Source organism: Alexandromys fortis, unplaced genomic scaffold (assembly GCF_014885135.2).
Source record: "Alexandromys fortis isolate MF-2015 unplaced genomic scaffold, M_Fortis_MF-2015_v1.1 scaffold_6, whole genome shotgun sequence".
In the NCBI taxonomy this organism is placed as follows: domain Eukaryota; kingdom Metazoa; phylum Chordata; class Mammalia; order Rodentia; family Cricetidae; genus Alexandromys; species Alexandromys fortis.
This window is the reverse complement of record NW_026067902.1, coordinates 22,656,146-22,670,966: the sequence shown is the minus strand read 5'-3', so window position 1 is coordinate 22,670,966 and position 14,821 is coordinate 22,656,146. Positions and strand designations below refer to the sequence as shown.

Here is a 14,821-nt window from a genome sequence, read left to right as displayed (position 1 = left end):
GTGTGTGTGTGTGTGTGTGTGTGTGTGTGTGTGAGAGAGAGAGAGAGAGAGAGAGAGAGAGAGAGAGAGAGAGAGAGAGAGAGAGATCGGAGACACAAACACACACAGAGAGAGAGAGAGAGAGAGAGAGAGAGAGAGAGAGAGAGAGAGAGAGAGAGAGAGAGAGATTCTTTTTGACCCCCTTTGCATCTTGGTTTCTTCTTGAGCTTCTGAGCATCCCAAACTAGCTAAGACCACCGCTTGCCTAGACTCCTTGCAGAGTCTGAGGAAATTTGGCCTCGTTTTCCTAGGACGAGGGAATGAGCTCCGGAGGTCAATAAAGCCCTCCAAAAATGATGAATGATTGAGCACCTGTGATGATGATAGTGATTACCAGAGCAATTAAACAGTTTGATTAAATGAGCCATCATAACAATGATGTCTGCGGGAAATCGGCCCTCTCATATAAAGACAGTGTGGAGGGGCTGGCAGAGGCGCGGAGAGCGCGCCGGGAGAGGGGCCGCGGCCCGCGCGGGGTTGACTCCAGTGGCCAAAGCAGGGACGGCGGGCTCTGGGAGCAGACTCAAGCCTAGGCTTTCCGACTCGGTTCCTCCCTGGCTTCAAGCCTAAGACACCCGACCCTTCTGAAACCTGAAGGACCACAGGGTCCTTTCCCTTCCCCCTCCCCCTGTTTTTTTTTTCCCTAGAAGAACTCCAAGATTACAAATATCCGCTTCATTTGACGCTCTTACTCGTCGACACATAAGAAAAGGTGAGTAAAAGAAAAGGAAAAGTTGTCTTCACATTTTTATTTCGGGGGGGGGCAATTAAACCTTCTCAGTTTAGCCGCCTAGGAGTAGAGAGAAACAGAGAGACAGAGACAGAATTTGGGAGAATTTCTGGCCTGACTAACCACTATTTTCTGCCTTGCGGAGTTGTGGATGGTAATGGGTCCAAGTTGTCGGTCCAAGGCGGCTGGAAGAGTTTACACTCAGTTTTAACTCTTCTAATTGTTCTTAATTTCAACATTGACTTTTTATTATCGCCAGTAGGCTTGTTGCTATTTTAAAGTCCGGGTTAGGTAAAAAGTTTCTTTTTCAAAAGGACTTCAGTTTCAGAGAGATAAACGCTTTCGCCAAGAACAAGTTCATGAGAAACCTCTATCTTTTAGTCTAAGCAAGCTTAACCTTTTTTTTCTTTATCTTTTTTTTTTTTAACACCACTACTCACCCCTTACCCTATTGATATAATAAAGCGATTTAGCATCCCGGTGACCTTTATTTAGCAAAACTTCACTAGCATTAAAAATAGCAGTAATAAGGTTTCTACCTGAGTAAAAATTCAGACAAATTAACTATTTCTGTGTTTTAAAGGAATCGTTGAAGAAATAATGGCTTGATTAGCTGGTGGTGATTTGGGGTTTTATAAAAGAAAAGCGTAAACCGCTTCCTACGATGGGCAGAGCAGAGAGGGTCTTTAACCCGAACCTTCCTCTTCCTCTTTCACCAGGGAATTTCTTATGTATTTTGTCTGATACACTAAAGGAAACAGCAGGGCAATCTGTTGAATATAGGGCACAGAAAGAAGGGTATTTTAAGATATTTTCGAAGAAAGGAATAATTTTAACGAGATTTTTAGTTAAGAAGTATGGGATGGTTGGAAATCGCACACTAAAGAACAGCTGTATGGCTCTGAAAAACACTTTATCTAAAAGGAGGTGCGGTTTCCTAGCAACTAAAAGGGGATTTGTTGCTCAGATGCATGCTAGCGGTGAAACTATTTGTTTAAATGTTAGTTTTTAAAATCCACCGCTACACTACACCACATGGGAGATGAAACTGGAGTTGGTTCAGTGTATCTCTCCTGGTTACTGGGATGACTTTAAAGGACTACGATTATCAAGGAATTGTGGGTATTTTGTTAATAATACAGCTGCAAAGGGGTCTTCTAGTTAGGGATTGATTGCCTGTTTTCCATCCCTGATTGCCCTGTCTGGAAGAAGCCATCCCACAGAAGCGTGGTGTCCACACTTTCTCTTCTCTGTCTGTGTGGATGCCTTGTTTTCAGAGCTCGGCATTCCACACCCTGGTCGTGGATGGATTTCCTCTCCCTCATTTGAGGTGAAGGGAAGTAGGTGGGGTAGTCCCAGAGACAAACAAGAGATGGGGGGGGGGGTCACAGGCGCATTGCACACCTCAGTCAACAGTCAGCTCCTCCTGCCAGGCTGGAAATGGTTTTAACAGGCGGTAAAATTTCATCTTGCGGTGTCAAATTGGGGTCATTTTGGGGTTAGAGTTCTCAGTGTCCGTGAGGAGCTGTCCAGCTGTGTGGGGACTCATTAACTGCAAAAGATCTGTTTCAGTAAAAACAATTCAAAGACAATCAGAAGGCTAAAGACTCTCTACAAATCGCATTTTACAAGTGCGCCAGAACAAATATGGTTGGTAAAACCTATTTCTTCACAATCCCAAATCAGCTACTTAGCTCTGGAGTGGGGGGTGGGAACATTGAATTAAAAAGGAGGTGAAGGGGGGGGGCTGCCGAAGGGGGGTGAATGAGAAGGAGAATTGGGCCTCTCAAATTTAAGAGTCTGTTTTTAATCACCCCTTTCTTATTGAAGCATCCCCTAGACTTCTGAAAAGCACTCCTTTCTATTTCTCCTTTTCTTCTTTTGATCCCTTGTGGAATGTTACTATAGGTAACATTAAGGATTTAAAAGAATAATGTAAGCCCCCTAGTTCTGTAGTCCAATGGCATTGGCTTTGTGGAGGGGAGTTCATTTGAAGTAGCACTTCTAAACTGGAACTTTATTTTAGCTGAACTTGCTCAGGCTTCTTGAGGTGTTATTTGTGGGTGTTCTTTTTATATGTCCCCCCCCAACACACACACAATTTCCAGATCCTCTGCACAGATAACTCCAAATTCCTCAGAACTGTGAAGTCCTGAAGTGTTAATCTGTGTATTAAAATCACCAGATTTAAATCCCTTTTGTCTTCTTTACAACAGTTAGAACAATTGATGCTTTACTACACGAGCAAGTAAATCCAGCCTTAATCTTGTTTGTAACTTCAGTTAATGTTTTGATTTGGAATATTTTGTATTAAGGAGACTTTTATGTAAGAAAAAAACCCCAGAGATTGTGTTTGATTTGGGGGAACCTCAATTTGAAGAAAGATGACCTATTCCTTGGACTTAAGAGGATTTCATTGGGTCAAAGAAGAGCTCAGGGTAAAATGGGAGGTTAAACATGGGAAACGCCAGGATTTTTTGACAAAACGTAGATCTATAAAAGAAAAGTATCATTAAGAAGGATATTTATTTCCTTGGATTACTGAACCTAGCAAGCAAGCAAAAAAAAAAATCCTCAAAAGGCACCATCCACAACTCTCTCTTTCTCTGTCTGTATCCCACCTCCGTTCCCCTCGTCCCCTTTCCCTCCGCACTGCTTTCCTTTGGGTTCTAAAGGAGGGTAAGTTTTTGAAGTCCCTCTCCTTTCTCCGGACTTCCCGGGGTGTTTGTAAATTGTTCTTCAAGGATTCTGTGGCCCTGCAGAAACCGCCCTGAGCCTAGTCTTATTGGGACAAAGGCACGGGGCTGTCTTGGTCCTGCTTCTGGATGACAGTTGGAATTTTTTATACATAGTTCATCATTTCGTGTTTCTAATAACGTGTTTGTCCCACTCTGCCCCTTGGAGCCACTTTTAAAACGTCTCTTCTCCTTAAACCTCCCTTCATCCTTGTGAACTGTTTTTGACCTCCCAAGCGCTGTAACAGAAAAGTTAGAAAGAATTCTACTCACTTCCTTACTTGTTACCTTGCTTTATGTTCTTTCTAGATGGCGTATACAGAGGGAAGGGGTTCCTTGGGGTCCCCTTTCCCCATCACCACCACCACCACTTATTGTTTTTTGCTTTTGTTTTGTTTTGTATTTATTTTTATTTATTTATTTTTTGCTTTTTTTTACCCCTTGGAGTTCTATTATAGATTTCCCTCCCTGGAAATAATACTATTAAAGCAATCTACAGCTTAAAAAAAAAAAGGATGTAGTAGAATTGCTTCATTTTGCTTTTTCCCTGTCTTATTTCTTCCAGTTTTAGCTGTTTCCCTGTGTCGCGGGAAGAACGAGTTTCAATAAGTAGCCCTCTAGCGCTATCTGGCGGGGCTCCAAACGCGCCGAGCACGACGCCGCTGTCAGTTTCTCCTTCCCGCGCCCTTCCCCTCGCGTCTTCCGCTATCTCTGGTCTCTTTTGCTCTCTGTACCCTATTTCCAGTTCCTTCTTTGCCCCTTCTGTCCCCTTTCTATACTTTATTACAGTTTCCAGTGCAGACAGCGAACCCTGTACCGGCCAGCACCTTAGCCCTTGCAACTAGATGGCAGTCCGGCCACCCAGATCTTGCAGGCTTTCCAGTCCTGAGCCAGCGTGGCTCACGTCCGTCTTCTCCCTTTGATGAGCACTTCAGCGGTGTTAAACGTGTTGACAAGTCCCACGGTCTCCGCGGGCGGTGTTTTGAAGGGGCTTAAAACTACAATTGGGAAGTTTGGTGGAAAGGAACAAGACACTGGACTTCCCCCGCTAGCACTGACCGGGCTAAGTTTGAGGTCTGAAGGCTTGGCACCCGGTGTGAGTGGAAAGGAGCATCTCAGGGACTGGACAGCAGGCAGGGGGCCAAGTCTTTGCCAAAGGAATGAGGTTTCGGTGGAACACGTGCTCTCAGCACCCCAAGATCTAGCTTTCCAAGAGACTATCTCAGTCTGCATGCCTGGCGCCTGCCCATTTTCTCTTCCTCAGTTAACCAGATTTATCCACAACATCCCCACCAAACACATGCACAATCTGGAGAGAAGTGTCAAAAGCAGGAGTAGGAAAGCCCCCCCCCCAAAACCCCCAGCCAACACATACCGCGCGAGAAAGCCAGTGGTTCTAAACCCGAGCCACAGGCATCTTTCGGTAACCTATAAACACTCGCGGTGTTAACCGAGGTTTGAAGAGGCAGAGACCAAGATAGGCGTCTCATCACAGGGCTGCTATGTGTATTCATATTCTCTATTTCTCTCCCCTTTCCCTCCTCCCTTCCCGTCCGTCCCTCCCTCCTTTCTGTTTCCCTCACTCTCCCTCTCATCCTTGTCTTCCTCCCTTTCCCTCAAGCTCAGCCTTAGAAAAACCTTCAATCTTTGCTTTCCACTTACCCCCTCTAAATGCCGGACACACGAGTCTGAAGGCCAGTTATGAGTGGGTTTCCTAAGAGCCAGTTACTGCTCTGAAGTAGAAATGAGGCCGCATGCCCTAACATACCTAGAAAGTGGCTACTACAGGTGTTAGAAACTTTGCCCTTCTAAGTTTTCTGAACCAGAGTCTCAACTCTGGACCGGCCTCTCTAAAAACCGGCAAAATAGAATGGCAAAGAGCCGGGAGGGTGAAGAATTCCTCCCACCCCCCAGTGCTGAGGGAAGGTGCAGTTTGCTTGTAATTAATTGAAGATTGTTATAAGGTCATCATTAGTCAACGTGCAAATAATTGCTGCCCATTTTTACTTAAAATTGACCAGCTCGAGTGTGAGAGATCGATTCAGAGGATAAAAATGATGTATCAAAACATCAATGTCGATTATTTGAAATATTGTCGTCGAATTTTTTTTTATTGCTTCATCGGTTAAGTGTCTGAAAGTGCGGTGTTCAAACACATATTTATGTTGTCAATACTGTCAGAACTGTCAGTTTTACACTACCGGATTTGTACTACATTTCAAATTTGTTCATTTGCATAAAATGCCCACCCCAGGATTCCCCTCACTCCCACCCACCCCATCTCGGGAAAATCCCTGTCAGTTTCTTCAAAGGATTCTGCGATCATTGCCTAAACTAAAGTGGGCACCGCTTCTATTCCTCAAATTCCCAGGACGAATTACACGTCTTTCTGCACCCTCTTCTAAATTTGGAAGAGGCACTTCCTCCTTTTTTGCCCAACTATGCCTAGCATAACCTTTTCTCCAAGACAGCGTTGGAGCAATGCAAACATCATATTCTAGCTACAAAATACGGCACTTGGGTAGGAGAACTGGTTCAAACAGTTTCCACCTTACCTTCTTGATCACCTTCAGGTAAACCCAGACTCCACCAAGCCTGGGCATCAGGGCCTACCATCAAAATACCTGAAAGATTGAAGTCTTCCAGGAAAATGAATGTAGGAGTAAAAATACCTTTTTTTTCTTTTTTTTTTTCTTTTAACTTAAAAGCTGCGATGGTAGGAGAGGAAATCACACACATAAGTGATCTGCACGTTTTACCTTTAAAAGCTTTTGAACTCCATCGAAAGACACAGGTTGCAAGCAGACCTGACAGTTTTAATTCTACCCATTTTCACGTAGCACGTCAGATCAGAGGCACTCATTTATTTTATGGGGTGGGGGCATTAGAAAAGCAGATAGGGTGAATTCGATTATCTCTATCCTAAAAATCCCAGAGAAACTGAACTCTCTTATTGAAACGCAAGCATTCCATCGCGCTTGCACAATTAGTCTAGACTAATTGAAATTTATAAATTCACATTCTGCTTAATCTTAGACTTTTCATCCTCTCAACACCCCCCACACCCCGCCCCGCACCCACCAGGATTCCAGCAAAGTCTGGGTAGGTAAGGATATGACGTTGTTTTAGTAAGCCGAAAGCATTTTCATTACCCTTTTAATGCATTTAAATAGGTCTGTTTGGACATTCAAAGAAGCTACACATACAAAGATGGTTTGGCTCCGTGCCGTCAATCCCAGCATTAAAAAAGGTAAAAAAAAAAAAAAAAAAATTCTGAGCGTCCCTATACTCATCCTTGCCTCGAATAAATAACTAAATAAGTAAATAAATAAAGTGCGAGGCAAAAGAAAGTTTACTGCTTGCATCTGTTGGTCGTTGTGCGCGCGTGTATAAACATCTTGGAGTCAGTGTTTGTACTTTAATCTCCCCCCCCTCGTAACCCCCTCCCCCACCCGGCAAGGGCGTGGAGAGATCGCCCCCAGAGAGCCGTGTTTACTCGTTTTTTTTTTTTTTAAATCTCTCGGCTATGTCTGACAAGTGTTACTTGAAGAAATTCATCGGCCTTCTCGAGATACTTCCAGGTTTGCTGTAATGATCTGCAAGAAGAGAACCGCCACCACTTTCTCACATCCCAAGGTGTTGGCGGAACTGGAGCGAGGGGAGAGTGACTGCCAGGCTTAATTGCGGGGGGGAGGGGGGAGGCGGGGTGCCTCCCGGGATCCGAACCGGGGCGGGGGTTGGGGAGGTAAGATGAAACCCAGGTAGGGTCTTTCTGGACTTCTGGACGCTGAAGTCACCAGTTGAAGAATATTTGGACAAGGTATGATTGTCTTATCCCCCCCCCCCATCCCAATGCCTTTGGGGAGAAGTGATACCCTTGTGTAACAATTAGCTCAGACAATAAAAATAATTGGAAAATCAGTTGGAATTTCTGAGTTTTTAATTACGTTTAATTTTGCACTAAGCCGTAAAATTACGAATGCCCCTCAATTAAACACTTTCCTCTTGCAAAGCGTTTAGCAACAATTATTCCTTAATCAGTCTGAATGTGAGTCACAAATGGTGCTTTTCCACATCAAAAGGACGTCCTTCCACGTTACCTTTTAGTCATAAGAGGATTAATTCCTGTAATTAGAGGGATAAATATGTGCATAAATATCTCTCTCACTCTCTTCTTTAAAACAACAACAACAAAACACTTTCGCTGTGTGCGAGACACAGTGGGCGCAGAAAGGGGAAGTGTTCATGCCGCTGAGGGGTGGGTTTTGGCCGGACACCCCTTTGCGTGCTCTGGCCACAGGAATCCCGGGCTGCGACTGGAAGGACACACAAGCACTCACACTCAGGGATGCGCTCGGCTCAGGCCGCAAGTCCAAAGCTGGGGTTGCAAGGACCCGAGTCCAGCCAGATTCTTCCAGATTGCATTCCACACCCCACTTTCGCCTCTGGCCGGCGCAGCAGGACTTCATTCTGGTCGGTGCCCGGGTCCCCTGGAATGGAAGTCCCTGCCCTAAACCGGAGCTCCAGTTTGACTTTTCAGGCTGCAAATAAAAATTGAGCATGACCTTTTAAAACTCCAGTGTGAATATCTCATTTACCTAATGACTTTATGTCACCTACGGAGAAGGTCAATTTCCTCTTAACCTTTCCCCCGCTGCTGCAGTAAGCATTCTTCCCTAATCAATGGTGGCTCGAATGATCAATTCCCATTTTATGATCGCGGACAAAGTCTGGTTAGGGGTGGGGAGTGAGGACCCAAGTTGTTGGCTAGGCCAGGACGGGGGGCGTCGGGTACGCCCAGCTCCGCCAGGAACCTCGGGAGGCTGCTCTCTCTCCACCGAGTTCAGAGACCTTGGCAAACTTCCCTCCCCCACCCGCCGGCGAGACTTCTGAGTTGTCACTAATCCGAACCTGAAATTCACCAGAGCCCCTTCGGTTACCGACAACGCTCCTCGCTGTTGCTGGGCCTCCCGCTTGCCCTTCCTCCGAATGCTTTCATTTCTAAGTCTTGGAGTAGGATTGCCCGACCCTAAGGAGAGAGAGTGTGCGTGTGTTACTTTTATTTTTCGAAATTAAAATTATCTCTTGCATCTTCACCGTGGATCTCTCAGCTCCTCTGTGTTAACTTCATGTAAACAAAGCAACAACAAAAGCCCAAGGGCCAGGGATTTTCGGATTCTCTGATTCATTCTCTCTTTCTCTGTCTCTCCTCTCTCTCCTCTCTTCTCTTCTCTTCTCTTCTCTTCTCTTCTCTTCTCTTCTCTTCTCTTCTCTTCTCTTCTCTTCTCTTCTCTTCTCTTCTCTTCTCTTCTCTCTCTCTCTCTCTCTCTCTCTCTCTCTCTCTCTCTCTCTCTCTCTCTCTCTCCCTCTCTCTTCTATTTAAGATATCCAAGCCTTTCTCAAGTCTGGGAAACAAGAGGCAAATTACTAAATGAAAGCTGATTTGGAGTACTTTTACATCTCTTCCTCTTTGCATGTTCAAGGTGATCACCTCCCTCTTCCAGACTCTCCTACAGCAGTTGACTTTCGCAGACATTTCTTGACACCAATTCTCCACAGAAAAGCTGGAAATTCACCTTATTCCACCCCAAACCGGTTTTCAAGGACTTTCAAGACCTGCTGAAGTCGCTGACTTATCAACTGACTGGCAGAGCCTTGCCTAGCTAAGATTCCATCACAGGAAATCCATCGCTCTAGGAAAAAGATGTCCTGTGGGCGGGGTTTGGGGCGATTTCCTTTGAGGGACAATCTCTCAGTTCTGTGCTGACCAGCTAGTTAAAACAGAAACTTTAACTCCTGAGATTTCTGTTTGGCCTGCTCTGGCTATGGAGACACTCTTTGTAAAAGAATATAAATTACTCCGTTAGCTCAGAGTATCTCATTACTTGTGGGCAGGTATTTTGCAAAAATTTGAGTCTTTGAGGTAATCAAATGAAAACGTAACTCTTCCACTCTTTATCCCCCACTCTGACCTAAGGACAAACAGAAGATAGAATGAGCAGTCAAGGTGACTCATTGGCCTTGTTCCTCAGCAGTATGGCCACTCTTGGCTCAGGCCCATGATGCTGGCTTGAGATACTCAGAGACAGCAAGGACAAGTCACGCTCAGGAACTGACCGGGACAGAGTGCTTAACCCCCCAGTCTTACAGCTTATCGTGATCCCTACCAGGAACTACGTTTGCCGGTCTTAATGAGCTGGATTCTGGATTCAACCAAGCACAAGGGCTGGTAAAGCCCAAGCTGTACTTTGCAACACTTTGGCTTTTAGAAGATTTGTCTCCTATTTCACTGAACTACAACCTGTCTGTGGGTCAGGAAGTTCTTATACTGGAAGCTTCCAATAACTAAGAGAACTCAGTGGGACTTGTATCTCTGTTTGTCAGTGGAGCAGACAGATAGGGGATGGGCCCCTTGACCTCAGATGATTACCAAATCTTTCCTCTTCAGCAAATTTAATTCTCACATGAAGAGTAATTACCAACCTCTGAGAATTTCCTTTTTCTTATCTTAACAGCTTTCATGGGGATATTGAAGAATACGCTTGGTAGTCATTTCAGGTTCCATTGCATTTCAACATCTTGTATTCTTCCCATTTCTTCCCCAGTCTCCATGAACACAGTTAGCACAGTCTTGGGCTACCTCCTGAACCAGTATGCCAACTCCACATCCATCTCCAACCCAACAGAGAGCAAAGCTATGCATTCCTCCGTTATCCATAGGACTCATTCCGAGATGCCTGGTGGATGTCTGAAACCATGGAAAGAACTGAACTCCGGTATGCTTTTTCCTATATACACTTACCTATGATCAAGATTAATCTGTAAATTAAACACCACAAGAGAGTAACAGGCATAGCCAAAGAGAGCAATTTAAAAAAATATGCTGTAGCAAAAAATTATTAAAACTTGTGAATTGCTCAGTTTCTGACTTTCCCATTTAATGTCTTGGGTATAGGGTTGACCATGAGTACTTGAAATGGCAAAAAAGCAAACCCTCAAATAAGGGGTACTGCTATAAACTAGATTGTGGAGACTACTTCTCCACATTAGGAGTGCTTAATCTGGAGAGCACTTTTGAAGAAAGTTTGTCTTATTTTGTTTTGTTCTGTTAACAGTAATGCTCCCCCCCTTTTGTCCCTAGAAGCATCTCATTTGGGGCTATAAGTCAGTGTATGTGTCAAAAGACAAGACACAGTCCTGGAATGGGAAGAATGTCCACAAACACTACCAGCTGCTCAAGGCTATATGAAGAAAACCTTGCACCTCTTTGTGGGAAGATATCTCCTTCAGACATCTCCAGTGGTGAAAGGGTCTCAACAAAAAGGAGCTTCTGGGACTGAGGGGACTCAGAATGTGACCTGGAGGCAGGTCCTGGCCCTGGGTCTGTCCCCAGCTAACTATATACTCTTAAAGCACCTGAGCCATTTTCTTTAAATCGAAGCGTGAGACTTGTACACATTTACAGGATCCAGTACCATGATTTAATATATATCTACAGTGTGCGCTGATCAAACAGGACAAAAGCACTTCCATGTCATCAAATATTAATAAATTTTGCATGCTAAAACTTCCATATTCTTCTAACTGTTTTGAAATGTAATAATATGGATTATTACAACCCATCATTATCCTGCTGTGCTGTAAACAACCCGAATGAATTCCATCAAGCTGTGTTTTGGTCTCCTTTAATTTCTTTCCATCACCTCTTCCTCTGTTCTTTCCACTCTCTAGAGATTACTGTTCTACCACATCCTTTGATGAGATCCACTTTTTGTTTCTGCATTGTATGCTATTTACCGGTCCGGTTCTGGCTGATTTCACTTAATATAATGACCTCCAATTCTATACATGTTGTCACAAATGACAAAGCCACATTTTTTTTTCTTGTGATATAACGTGCACACACACACACACCCCACTTCATTGTGTCTCATACTTTCTTCACCCGCCACCCTTCAGTGTTCACCTGGGTTGGCTTAATAGACCATTAGTGTTTCACTCTTCAGGTGGCATACACGGCATCTTTCGGTACTATGAAAGCCAGCCGAAGGAAAGCAATGCTTTAATCAGTTTAAGACTGATTTTGGGGGCTGGAGAGATGGCTCAGAGGTTAAGAGCATTGCCTGCTCTTCCAAAGGTCCTGAATTCATTTCCCAGCAACCACAAGGTAGCTCACAACCATCTGTAATGGGGTCTGGTGCCCTCTTCTGGACTGCAGGCATACACACAGACAGAATATTGTAAAAATAATTTTAAAAAATGATTGATTTTGTTGTGCCCTGCAACCAAAATATGAGGAAACTTCAGCAGTGCAGTCTCGTTCTGATGGGTAGTATTCTATTTTGTTTGCTTTGGAGACTTCTAAGTTCTCCCTGACCAATAATAACTCATGGGGAAGTATCCCATGTCTGACACTGAGATTTTTATTTGACAACTCATCCTTTCTGGGAGCAGCTTTGTCCATGATGAATATTTGTTGTTTTGTCTTTTTGACTACAGCCAGTCTAACTTGAATGTTATTTCTCATTGTAGTTTTAATGTGCGTTTCTTTGAAGATTATTGATTATTTGGCATTTTTCAAATATTTTTGGCCATGTCACTTTTCTAATGTATTGAACATCAATAACCTTCAGCAAAAAATTGTGACAGTATCTGACATAGATGGACACCCTCTGCTGGCTCCTCAACACCCACACTACTTTTTCCTTCTTGTTTTTTGAGCCTCAAGGTTGGCATGAGTAGGTTCAGAACTCTAACGTAGACATGCTTTCCTGTTTAGTATGTCCAGAACGGGTCAAGTTCCTTTTGGGTGTTGATTCCTAGGGTCCCAGTGGACTGGTTGCATATCAACCCCTACTCACAATTCTCTTTCTGGGTTCAGGTAACCATGTTGTTCTCTGTCTTTGGGACTGTCTTTGGGGCACCATACTTTCCCCTTGTGGCTTACTTAATACCCTGCTCACACTTTTTAACTCTAGCTCCTTTCTTTATTAAGTTCTCAAATTACCCAGTTTGATGTGCACCATCTGTTTACTGCTGGCCTCTGACTGGTACGCATGATGTGTTCGGAGGACCAAAATTAAAGGAGCGAGCACATGTAAGGCGTGTTTCACAGTCCTTTGCGTTCAGCAAAAGTTAAATAAAGAAGACACGTTATTTTTACAATCATTACCTGGTAATACTTTCTTATTTTAAATGTGGGGAAATTAGGCCCCAGAGCAGAGAATTAACGTATCCTAGACCCAATTAACTCAAACCAGTAACAACCCAAAGACCAAATCCCTGGACTGTGGAGCCAAGTTCACTGCTCCTTTGGAAATATCTTGTTGAGTTGGGGGGGGGGGGTCCTTTTTCCATAGCTGCATGGAAAGGAGGAGACGAGCTAGGGTCAGAGGCACATTAGTTAGCATGTGCCTGCCAACTACCACCACCTTTGTCTCTACTAAATTATTGCTGAAATAAAGTCTGTCTTGGCAATTTAGAACCCAGTGATTTCACAATGGATGGAACAGGTATGTAACAGGGTGTGAGATGCATGCTTGACAGGTTAAAAACAAATTTATGAGCACAAATTGGAAGTTTTACCAGAGGGCATAATAATGCTTTCCAGACATAGACGATATGGCAGCATTAATTTTCAAATAAAGGCTGATCTGGGGATTAGCAGCCTGGATTACATAGGAACTTCATAATTCTTTAGAACACACTGATGCGCTATGAACTCCTCTAGGAACAGTCCCAAATCCTCGTCCACAGACACTGGGCGATGTAACTGCACTAATCAGGCGAGGGAAATTGTTTACTCATTCCTTCCTATTTTAACCCAGTCATTCAAAGAAATACTGAGTTTCAATGTTCCTCTAGAACACTTATAGGTGTTCACACGTGAGGAATGCTTAGATACGTTTCTGGATTCAGTAGGCTTGTAAAGGGAGCTAGACGGAGGTGTACAAACAGACTTTGGGAAGAAACAAGGAAGAAATATTCTGCTGCTGCTGTGCAGACACTGAAGAATCCAAGGAGGGCAGGGAAATTGAGAGCGGAGCAGACGCCCCTGGGAAAGTCTAAGCGAAGAGCGGTACCTCTCCACCCAACTGCAATTTAGTCGTCTAAATCCTTCCAAACTACCAATGATGTCAACTTATTAATATTTATCATTTTAGTAACCTAACTATTAGTAATAATGTAAAGCATGTAATAGTGGATTTTTACTCTGCTATAGCAGGTTGACTGGGGTATATATGGAACTGAGAAAAATTTAAATAATGCTTCCCTTGGTGACTGGAGTGTATAATAGGAAAAGTGGGCTAAATTTAAAAGGTGATATTATATACAGGCTCTGTGGAAAATGTCACCTGACAAAAAGATTGCATTAGTGTACTACACCAATTAAGTCTTGTTTATAGAATAAGTTGGGCTAGGCTCCACAGAGATCCAGCTTTAAAAACGAGTTGGGAATCTATGTGTGCCTGGAGAAGAATTATGAAATAATGGTGTTTATTTATGAACCCAGGATTTATGCATCTGCAATCGGAGATGCTAATAAATACAACACAACCCAAATTAGCTATTTCTACATATGCATCACAACATTGGTCATTTCTGTTTCAGTTGGGATTGATGCCTAAGGGTGCTTTACTTTCCCTTGATGATGCTTCTACACTTTGTTGTCTTTCCACCCCAGATCTCTAACCTTGGTTGGTGCTCATTTCTGCTGTGTGTGTCCACTGGCCTTATTTGTCTGAGCTTACTTCTCTATTTTTCTCCAGCCCCATGTCTCAAAAGCCACCTCCAGTCACATCAATTAAGTATGCATGCATGTCTGTACATATTATGTATGTGTGTTCTTCTGGTTTAGTTACCCACAGTTATGTCTACAACCCGGAACTTAAAGTATCTTTTAATGTCTCAAATGTGTAGAGTTGGAATTTTTTTTTCTTTCCCCCAATCTATCATGCATGTCATCACTTTCTATCACAACTTACTATTCTTTTATCATTGTGACATTTATTGTGTGTCTTTTTTGTTTTTGATTAGCTTCTGACAATTCATGAGACATATGTTGCTTTGTTTATCTCCTTCCTAATAAAGCATGGAGAAGCATATCTTTTGATGCATACATTTATATTTTCTATTGTCTTAAAAATTAAAATAGATGTGTGTGTGTGTGTGTGTGTGTTGGGTGGGGGAGGACATGCCACAGCACTTATGTGGATATCAGAGTACAGCTTGCTAAAGGCAGTTTTCACTTTACATTAGGTGGATCCTGGGGATTAAGCTCAATTCCTCAAACTTGGCGACAAGTGCCTCTACCCTG

At 43.5% G+C, this 14,821-nt stretch overlaps 1 long non-coding RNA gene across 1 annotated transcript; it reads left to right on the top strand.

The window, feature by feature from the left end:
- Positions 1–98: 98 nt before the first annotated feature.
- Positions 99–14,445, top strand: LOC126496794 (uncharacterized). Its single transcript, XR_007590427.1, has 3 exons — positions 99–751; positions 10,110–10,280; positions 10,646–14,445. It is a non-coding gene; the product is annotated as an uncharacterized lncRNA (long non-coding RNA).
- The last annotated feature ends 376 nt before the right edge of the window (positions 14,446–14,821 follow it).